Raw genomic sequence first — 9,713 nt, 5'->3', positions numbered from 1 at the left:
AAGTACTGTTTTGCATTTTTCAGGAAGGTTTTTTGTTTGGTTTTTTTCACTGGACCATATAAGAAGTCAGGGCATCTAACTTGGTATTGTCATTAATGTACAGTGGGGGCTGACCCAGGCCTCTGTTTAAATAGATAAGGTAACTGCAGTGGAGTGGGACTGATTTAAAGAGGACAAAGCTCTGTTCAACAGAAGCTAGTGCGAGAGCATTTTCTTATTGAAACAGGTCAAAAAATACCTGTAATGATTGTGCCTTCATTTCTGTCTATCAAAAGAGGGGGTTTTGAGCTTTTAGACAGACCTTTTCTACAATAATCATTCCTTTGCACGCTTTCCCTTTTTGCTAGGTTTTCTTACGACTTCATGGTATTACTTACCATAAAAGGAAGTTTCTCAGCTTTATCCTCCCATGCATCCCTCTTACTGGGATGACATAAATACACCTCCATAAATAGGTGTTTGTTAGGGTTGGTTTTGAGCGCAGCACTGAGAAACGATGCCAGGTTGGTTGATTCAGTGCCTGAAGCTTTCATTTATATGTGGAACAGGTACAGCAGGATTAGTAATGGGAGAAAATCTCAAACGCATTTGTGTTAGAGGGTAGTTCACAGATTCACAAAATTGTGGAGGCAGGAAAGGACCGCTGGAGATGCTTGAGCTCAACTCTCTACTCAAAGCAGGGTCAGCTGGAGGAGGTTGCTCAGGGCCATGCTTAATCAGGTTTTAAGTGTTTCCACGGATGGAGACTTCACAGCCTTTCTGGGCAACCTGTGACAGTTTCTAGTTACTATCAAACACCACCACCAAAATACCAAAAAACAAACAACCAAACAAACAAAAAAACAAACAAAAAACAGCCAAAGAAAAAATCCTACAGGTTTTTCTTAAATGATTTCTTGTATTTCAACTTGTGTCCATTGCCTCTTGAAGTTTCACTGGGGACCACTGAAAAGGGCCTAGCTCCATTTTATTTGCACCATCCTGTCAGACATTTATGCACACTGATAAGATTCCCCCGAGTCTTTTTGAAGTGTAATGGTCCCAGCTGTTTCAACCTCTCCTTGTATGTCAGATGCTCCAGACCCTTAATTATCTTCACATTCCTTTGCTGCACTTGCTCCAGTAAGTCCGTTTCACTTCCACTTTCCACTATGCTTAGTGATCCACCCCAGCAATTGAAATCTGGGGTCTGAAACTGAAAATAATGCTGCCATTACCAGCCCTTGTGTCGCTTCCATTCTGTATCACCCCAGTCTCCCAAGGGAGTTAGTGCCATACAGCCAACCAATATCTTGGTGTTATGACAAGAAATATTCTTCTGCAAAAGCAACACACCTGCTTAGCCCTACTTGGAGGATGGTTTTCTTCTCTTTCTTAAGGCATTGCAGGTATTGTTTCACACAGTAGGATGTTGGAATATTTTCCAGTAACATCTAAAAATATTGAATTGCAAAGGTTATAGTTGTGCCTTTATTAGAAACAAGTTGAAATGGATTTGACCATTGCCAAGGATTTAATTGACATTTGATCAGGTGTTAGATGGGTGTGGAGTCCTATGCTGCAGGCATCTTTTGTGTTGATGTTTCAAAGAAGTACTCTAAACAAACAAAAAAAAGGAAAAACCAAGCAAAATACCAGAAAAATCAGTTTGAAGACGAAATGCAGTGAACTTGTTTGCAAGCTCATATTTTAGTTAAAATTATCTTTACTTCGCACTTTCCTTGCTTTCATTTCAAACGTTAATTTTTCTTTGTCCTTTAAATAGTTTATTTGTCTGGATATGTCAAATAAGAGGGATGCTGCATGCTGCCAGGTGGCATAGTTTGACAGCTACTTGAGTCAAATATAGTATTCTTGTACTGCATATATTGAGAATAAATTAGTTGTCACTGAGTTTTATGTTCTTCATGTTCAGCAAGAGCTACATAATGCAAATGGGGAAGTCTTCATAAAATGGTAAATAAATAGGATATTATTATTTGAAAATACCAGGGTATGTTTTACTTTTGAAGCTTAACTTTAATGGTTTTCAGTGTGGTATTAAATTGCTGGTTATGTGGGATGTTTAATAACTTCACAAATAGCAAGCTTAATTCAATGAATAGTGAGCGATTGGTGAATAACTTGCTTCTGTGTTCAGTCAGTTCTCCGTATTAAAATGAGGATACAACAGAGCAAATGAAGCATTGACTGCAGGTGGGTGGATATACTTCTGTGAATACAACATTAACTCCTACGTATAAAGGGAGGTTCCTGTCTTACTCAAAGTATTAAAATGTTCCCACTTGGTTCTAATCAGTTTTGACAAGTTTTTATAAGCCTGTTCTCTTCCACAGAAGTACAAAGGGGGGAATTTTAAAGAACAGACAACCATTCTTTTGAATTCTGAAAGGAAATATCAAGTGGGTGTGTTTGTGTGTGAATGCATGATTTATACCTAGAATACAAACCCACATGCATAGGCATTGGTAAGATGGAGGGAATTTTCAAAGTGCTTTTTTTTTTTATTTAACAAGAAATTTATTTACCACTCTGCACTTATTCCAGCTGTCTGTAATATGGTGATTTATGAGAAAGGATTGTTAGAGTTTGATTTAGAGCGAAGCTAGGCACTGAATTACTTTTATTTTATGATAGATATTTCCTGATACATTTGAGAAGACCTCTGCAATAACACATTTCCATACCCTCCTAGATCTGTTACAACCTGCTTAATGTCTCTTAAGCAAAGTCCCAGGCTCTGATTCCCTTTTGTGTTCTGCCTTCAAGACCATACAGGAGGCAAAATCAGGTAAAAGAGAGAGCAGGTAGTGCAGGACACAGCAGCAAATGAGCTATAAACTTGGGGAGAAAAATGTAGGTAGAAGCAATTAATTTCATATTGCAGTACACTATTCCTCCTACTAATCACAGCTGCTCAGGTCTCACTGTGAAGAAAAAAAGAAAGGAAGATAGGCAGATATTTGTAATGTAATGAAAAAAATCCACCTAGTTTACAATTTAAAGGGTCTTTTGTTAAAAGCTAAAGCCATTTAAATTCCAGCTTTAGGGGAACATTAACTTTTCCTCCTTAGAAAATCTATGTTAACAGAGGACTTGGGGACTAGCTCTGGATGTGTTTGCCAGCCTAATTCTACATCAAACCCGTGACCTTTTTTTCTTTCCTTTTTCAACTCTTTCAGCTTTGTGACTAAATTATGATAAAATAAGAACTCCCACTGTTTATTTCACTAAGTTTTACATACATCATACATATGGTTATAATAGTTGTTAAATCATAGATGGAAAAGGGTAGGTTATAGGTCATAAATTTCTCTGTTACATCAATTAAATAAGGACCAGTTCTGCTACACTTGTTTCATACGGTAGCAGAGAGATGAACTTTTTCTTCACATACAGGACTGGTAGAAGCTCTGTCTACTTACACGACCGTAACAGCTAGACAGCCCACTTCTGGATTACAACCATAGAGTCAGTGCTGTGCCCTCACCAGTGCTTACTTCAGTTGTCTGAAGCAGGGCTGGCAACAAAGGACACACTTTGAAAGGAGTTCCCTTACAGCAGTAAAAAAAAATCACCCTTGTAATGAATAAGCAGTGGTGAAATGTATACTGTTTGGAGTATCTAGACCAAGTCTGGGTGTCCTGTGGGAGAACAGGGGAAGGAGAACAACTTCTAATTCAATCATAAGTTTATGGACTGCGAGCAGAAACTGCTGTATGAAATGGTATGCCTTGTATTCAGAAGGGGTGGGATTACAGAGGGATCATTTTCAGTCCTTTAGGCTCTTAAAAATCTATGGAAGTTGGAGACCCTCTGTAATGAGGGAGCATTTTACCGGAGCACGAGAGAGAGAGAGGAATGAGGTCATTCAGAGTCATGGGGCTTACAAATAGGCCACGAGACGAAATTCCAAATTATTATGGAAAATAAGCACATGTTTGCAACAACTGTGTTTATGTGGAAGTCCTTTGCCTTAGTTTGAATATTTCTCTTGGAACCACTTGACCCCCAGAGGCAGTCTTCAAGAAATAAGTTTGGAAGAAATATATACATTTGGCCCACTAAAGCTAGTTGAGTCAGATGTTTGGATTTGTCACTCCCCTTTCTTATATAAAGTCTGGGCTCAGCTGCTCGGGAGGGTTTGCTAGCCAGACCAAGGAGACTGGTTGTTCTAAGCAACGTTTCCTGCCTTGTCTGTTCTGTGGGAGATCTGATGCTTTGGCCTGTGTTGTAGCTGTTGTGTTCAATGTTGTGAACTGCTTGGGGTACGTACAGGAGGCTTGAACTGCCTAGTGGCTGTTCAGTGAATGAGTTTGGACCCAAGTCACAGCTGAAAGAAAAATGGATAATATCTCCAGATTCCCACAAGCAAGAAGATACTGAAGTTTAATGACTAAATACTCAATAACTTTGCAGACCAAGCCTAACAGGAAAAAAAATGAAATTAATAATTTTAAACTTTGGTGGGAAGTAGAGTGGCCCAACAGAGTTTTATCTTACTTTTTTTTTTTTTTACTAGCTGTTGTAGTGTAATACAGTAAGGTTTTCCACCAAAGGTAGAGTACCAGTTTTAGCCCAACAATAATGCAGTTGTTACCAAACAAGAAGCAACGATATAATAATCCAGGAAAAACTTGAAATTATTAAATATGAATCAAAATGGAGTCTTTATCCATTCTATATATTATATAGTATATTTTTATTTTTTCACTCGCATCTGATTTTCTTGTGGTGTTCTCAACTCTCTTCAAGGCTCTTGTGTGCCTAACTGCATTGAGGAAGGTATTGTCTAATTAAAAAGGCTTATGTAGAGTATAGAATTCAGTTACAGATTTCTGGTTGTTCTGCAAGAGAAACATATTCATTTAGCCCAGCCTAATTGGAAAATAACTCGGGTAGCTTCCATAAGTGACCCAACTGACTCCAGTATTGGCCAGTGAAGTATTTTAACATCGTGCATGAGACTTAAACACTAGATTATTTGATGTCCCAGAAAATGCTGATATTTTCTTGCCTTCTGCTGTCCGAGTCTTTTGGACTGCATTTAGGCAATGTCCCTAAACATGAAAGCTGAAAGCATACTATTTTCAAAAAGCCTTATTTTTATCTTTGCACTCCAGAAAGGGTATCTTTCAAATAACCGATATTGGACATAGCAACATTGTTACCCAAGGTGATGGATGACATAGCAGTTGCCATGACTTGTCTAATTAGCGGACATCTTACCTCCTTGTATATTTTGTGGCCAGTCTGCTCTGCTTAGATCTTCAGGATTTAGTGTGACCAAGCTTTGAAAATCTGTCCCTACATGCATGAAAAATGGAGAGGAACACAGGACCTTGCAGAGCTGAATGCAGCAGCAGCAGCATGCATAAGTAGTATGTCACAGTCAGTGCTAAATCCCTCCTATGTATTTCTCACCCTTAAATCTGAGCCTAAGGTTACATGCGCAATGCAATTTACCTCGAGTTCCCTCTTCCGCATATATACAGTTGTGGACATTTGCACGCTCATTTTTCAAGCTCTAGCCTTTACATGGGTGGCTGATAGGGTTAGCTAAGGCAGCAGGCACTTACCTGAATGGTGCTTTCCACATGGGTTAAGCCCCTTCCACACACGAGAGAAGTGCTCCAGGGGCTGTCATGAGAGTGGTTACCCAGACGGTCGTGACCGTGTGCTCTTGGAGGCCCATGCCCATTTACTGAGAGGAGGGATGCGGCAGTAGCCAAGGCAGTGATTTGTGTAGCCTGCCATCCGCTTCCACCTCCTTCCCTCTCTTGTATAGAGTAATAGCAAATTGTTGCTACCTATGTTGGGCATTAGCCTCAATTATCAAAGTAATGCAATTCAGCTAGAGATAAAGCATGAACTGGGACTTAGTCTTCACTCCCATTTTAAAGCTGTAAGATTTCAAGCTAATTGCCCGCTGCCTGCCAAATTGGGCCCATAGATATGTCTTAGTCTGGTGCTTATTTTGCACGTATTCAGGAGGGTGCTTCTGGAAGCTGTGCACTCTCTGCAAACTGCGCAGCTTTCACTTACTTTGATGAGAACCACCCAGTTAGTCTGAGACAGCTGAGCCTCAGCATTTTAATAGGTCTGTGTGCTGTTAGACCTCATCACATTGTTATACCCAGGAGAAGGCAATTTTAATTTTCATATTGAAAAGTAATGCTCTAAACTAAACGTATTGCTTTGAATCAAAGCAGCCCAAACTTGAAAGCGTTCATAAAGTGGAAACAGGTGTAGTCAGCTGTTTAAATACTTCACAAGTTGTTTGACACATTACCACAGTAGTTTGATTCACATTTGAAAGTTAGGCATTTGCATAAGCAGAGTGAGATCATAAATCATTTTGGACAGTGTATTATTATTGTGTTAGTTCCTGTGGATTGATGGAAACAAGTAGCTGCAACAAAGCAATGCAAGCCTATTCTGAACATACATAGATGTTTATGATCATTAAAGCAAAGAAAGTAATAGAAAATAATTTTTTCATAAATAATAATAATAATAAAAGTTAGATGAGGTTTTTCTCCAGCTACATTACTTTCGTTCTTCTTCTTGGTAAGCTTGGAGTTGCTGAGTTGAAATGGCTCAAATGTTTGTTTAAATAAAAAGTCAATAGGGCACCTAAATTCTATGTAAAAGGGAGCTCAGGCATTGTGTTTGCAGAAGTGAATTCCAGATGTTACAGAGCACTCCAAATCGTGTGCTGTCTGGATTTTCTTGTTGTCTTTTGAATAATTGTTGCATGCCATGACCCATGATCTTTGTTTTCCTAGAAGTACGCACTACTCCATATTTTATGACATGCTGCAAATGGATGAAAATATTAATCTTTAAACAAAAAAAAAAGTTAATTTAATAGAGGAAGAAGGGAGAGAGCCAAGCATTATGTTATAGTTTTTTGATGAATGCTCTATATTTCATCTTTATGCAGTTGAGCCAAGAGAGTAACTCATCTCTTTGCATAAACATATGGTGGCTTTGTTTTTAGGCAGATTTGTGACAGTAGTGAGTGAGTGACTTTCCAGGCTCTGACAGTTGTCATATTCATGGGTAGCAGTACTGCCAAAGCATACATATTAACACGGTTATTCAAATTCCCTGTAACACCAAAGTACTGGGTTAAGAAACTGCTTCTCCTAAAAAGTTGTATGTTTGCTCAGGGGGAGGTCTGTTCATTTGTTTGGGGCTTTTTGCTTGTTATTTTTACAATTTTTGAAAGTCTTTATCTTGGAGCCAACATATACAATAGAAACTGATTGTCTTTGATCCAAAGTAGCCAAAGATACTGGATTTCAGCAACGACAGTGTTTTTCTGGAGAATAGATCTGTTTGTGTTGTTTAATGATGGGAGCCAACTAGTGTAGTTTCTCACTAAACAATAAATATGAGAGAGACTGAAATGGAAAGCAAAAGGAACATCATCCCTGTCTTTTTCTTGACAAAGACCATCTGACAGATCCACTCTTGCCTCCTGATAGGTAAAGTAGGCAAGAAAGGGAAAATAATGAAGAAAACAGTCTTGAATAACAAGTTGAAATGCTAAGGATTTTATGGAGAAGGGAGAACCTAGATAAGGGACCAGAAAGACCATGGCGTACTGTGCTGAGAAACCTTTATTCAAACATATAAAAGGAAAAGAGAATATTTTTTATTAGGCAATTAGTGTTTTACAGCCAATAAAACAGGATCAGGCAATTGAGATCAGATATAAAGAAAGCCAACCCCTCCATTTCTTGAAAACACTAAAATTTTCAAAGGAAAATACCATCAAGATCAAAACAACAGCTTCATTATTCAGCAAAGGGGGAGGGAAAGGACATAGAGATAGGAATGGCCTTTCTGTCTTCTGCTCAGTTCCCCGCTTGCGCATCGGCAGCGCTGATAGCCACCAACTATACAGTCACAGCATGCTCAAACGTGATTACTCTCAGACTTGCTAGTTAGATTTCAAAATACAGGGTTTTCCAGGAGAGTGATGAGTAAAGCAAAGAAAGCTAACTTAACTGTTATGTAAGTGTTAACTGTTTACAAGTGTTATTTACTGAAATTTTGATGCTGTCTATCCCATATCCTATTTTTTCCACAGGAATTGACAATTGAATGGGGGGAGAGGGAAATCTCTGCTTCTAGACTCCATACGTCAAAGCTTATTTAAATGTAAATAGCAACCTTAAATACTTTCTCGCAATTTACTTTTGCAATCTGCAGTCTCAAACCAGAAGATTTTTCTATCAGTTTATGACACTTCTAGAACCAGATCCAAATCAAATCTGTGTAATAAATAATAAACTGTATAGTTTTAAATGATATAAAAATCATTGAACATACAATTTAACAAGTTAGCAGAAAAGGCAAATGCAATAGATAACGAAAGATGCCAACCAGTTCTGTCGCCATCTTCCAGATCATTTTGTTCCCAATGCAATCAGGTTATTATAACCCAAAGCTGTGAATGAAGCTGTCCAAAGACAGTGAGGAAAAAAAGATCAGAATTTGCGTTATATAAATAGATAGATGCTGAAGTCAAAATAAGAAGGAGCACTCAGTGGCAAACATTTTTATTTCTGGATATACTTCCACAAACTATTCAAGTTCTTGATGTATTTAGAAAGCAGGCAACTCCTAATAACTAATCTTACAGAGAGAAGGTATAATATGAAAAGCAAAACAAAAATATAATTTTTATTTTTGATACAACAAACCACTTGGACACTTCCTTCATCTTATAATCTGGTTAGCAAAGCATTGAGGTATCTACTTGAGTTCTCCCAATAGTACTACTTAAAAAATAATTCAAGAAGCTGTTGAGCAATCTTGCTTGATCCAGTAAAACACTCAAGAATGTGCAAAGTAACATGGTACACTCCTGGCATCACCTGAACCCTGTTGCTAAATCTATTACGGATTTTTACTGGATAAGCTTAGTCTCATTTGTCCCAGTCCACTCGTGCATAACTTTACTCTTTCCTTGGCATCAGGAGATGGATTTGCTTTTGTATTAATTGCAAACTTTGCCCTAAACTAAGAAGTTAAACAATCACAAAGAATCACAACTGAATGGGGAATAGCAGCAGAAGAGATGAAGTTTTCCTCTCAGGTAAAATTTGAACTGATGTAATGGATCAGTACTTCAGGCAACAGCTACACTGGGTAAAACCCCCATGTTCAGAGTGACATGAGATCAGCTGTGCAGTTTGTAGATTTCATCTTAATACTGCCACATATATAGCTGTGTGGAGGATGATCAAGCCACAGGACAAAAGGGAAACATGGTGTTCTTTTAAAGTTTCCAGTTTCCTCAGTTCTTACACTTACTTTTTCAAGTGTGAATGTTTTTGGTATATTGTCTGGTTTTTCTGATGAGGAGATTGGGTTGAGTATAGGGACATCCACTAAATTACTTGCATAGAGTGCTTTTGATAACAGTGGGTACCTCCAAATTTTACTGTCACTAAACAAAAGTAAGTTCGCTGAATGTAAATTAACTTCTTCACATCAGGATGTTTTAGAGACCAAAAGTATAAATGGGATCAAAAAAGGATTAGGCAAACTTACAAAGGAGTTATGATCTGTTAAACACAATGGTTCACCAGTTCATTGAGTGGAGTCCCTAATCTGCTCTGCAATGATAAGGAACACTGTACATTTGTTCTGATTCTTCAATATTTCCCTTAAGTATCCACTGATGGTCATCCTGA

Source organism: Buteo buteo, chromosome 8, assembly GCF_964188355.1.
Source record: "Buteo buteo chromosome 8, bButBut1.hap1.1, whole genome shotgun sequence".
Classification (NCBI taxonomy): Eukaryota; Metazoa; Chordata; class Aves; order Accipitriformes; family Accipitridae; genus Buteo; species Buteo buteo.
Note: the sequence above shows the minus strand (reverse complement) of the source record.